Below are 1,469 nucleotides of genomic sequence, written 5' to 3'. Positions count from 1 at the left end.
CCTGGTGCCTGAAACAACAGAGATCTGTTCTCACAGGTCTGGGGCCAGAGTCCAAAATCAGGGTGGGGGCAGGAGTATGCCTCTTCTGGAGGCTCTTGTTGGGGAGTCCCTTCCGGCCCGCCAGCTTTGGGGGCTCTGGCACCTCTTTACGGTGGGTCTCTACTGGACCACCTGCCACTGGATTAAGGCCACAACAACCCAGAGCGTCCTCATCTCCTCATATTTGACCCTACATCACAAAGACCCTTCCCCAGATAAGGTTGCGATCACAGGCAGGGATTGGCGTGCAGACTCTCCTTCTGGGGGCCAGCATCACGTGCACTGGCAGGAAGAAACCGACACTTGTATTTGTGCTGGAAAAGCACAAGGGCCATCAAGGTGCTCTTCTTGCAGGAAGCCCACCAGGTCTGCTGTCGGGAGAGGAACATGAGCAGAGAAGCCCGGAACAGCTCCTCTTTGGGGTACATGGGGGTGCTTAGCTCCCTACCTGCGTGCACGTGTCTCCCCCAGGAGCTCATCTGCATGAGGTAGGCCTGCACCCCCAATGCCCCTCCTCTCTGGCAGGCGGGGTCTCCATGGCAGTCAGAGAGCAGGAGGGGCGGGGCTGGGTACCGTGCCATCCTGACATCTTCGTGCTCCCCACTCTCCTCTATCCGGAAATAACAAAATAACTGAAGAGGGTGTGGGGCAGGAGGGGGCTGAGGGCTGGCCAAGTTAGGGGAGGGGCAGGTATTGAGGAGGAAGTGAGCACAGGTGTGAACCTGAGAGTGGCCAAGATCAGATAAGTACAACGTGTTCCTTTTAAAAGCAGCAATAGAAAGCTTGGTTTATCCAATGGGAAACAGGAAAGGGAAAAAAAGAGAAAGAAAAACAAGACATCCCTGGTGACTCAGTGGTAAATAATCCGCCCGCCAATGCAGGAGACGCGGGTTCAATCCCTTATCCAGTAAGATCCCACATGCCTCGGAGCAACTAAGCCCGGCACCACAACTACCGAGCCTGTGCTCCAGAACCTGGGAGCCAAGCTACCGAATCCGTAGCTACCGAGCCCCCCAGAGCCCGTGCTCTGCAGCGGTGAGATCCCACCACGGCGAGAAGCCCACAGATCGCAACTGGAGGCTGGCCCCCGCTCACTGCAGCCAGAGAGAGGCTGGGGCAGCGACAAAGACACAGCTCAGCCAAAAAAACGTAATTCCTTAGAAAACGTTTAATAAAGCAGAGTCAATAGAATACACAGAATAAGGTGGTAGAAATCAGTCCAAGTGTGGCAGCAAATGGCAACCCAGTCTAGTATTCTTGCCTGGAAAATCCCGTGGAGAGAGAAGCCTGGAGGCTATAGCCCAAAGGGCCGCAGAGTCAGGTGCGGCTGAGCACGCAGCAGCAGGTGCGTGATGGCACGAGCTAAACTCACCAGTGAGAGGAGACGCTTAGGCTGGGTTTGGAAAAAGACCGACAAGACCCAACAGCAC

This window comes from Ovis canadensis, chromosome 9, assembly GCF_042477335.2.
Source record: "Ovis canadensis isolate MfBH-ARS-UI-01 breed Bighorn chromosome 9, ARS-UI_OviCan_v2, whole genome shotgun sequence".
NCBI classification, from domain to species: domain Eukaryota; kingdom Metazoa; phylum Chordata; class Mammalia; order Artiodactyla; family Bovidae; genus Ovis; species Ovis canadensis.
Note: the sequence above shows the minus strand (reverse complement) of the source record.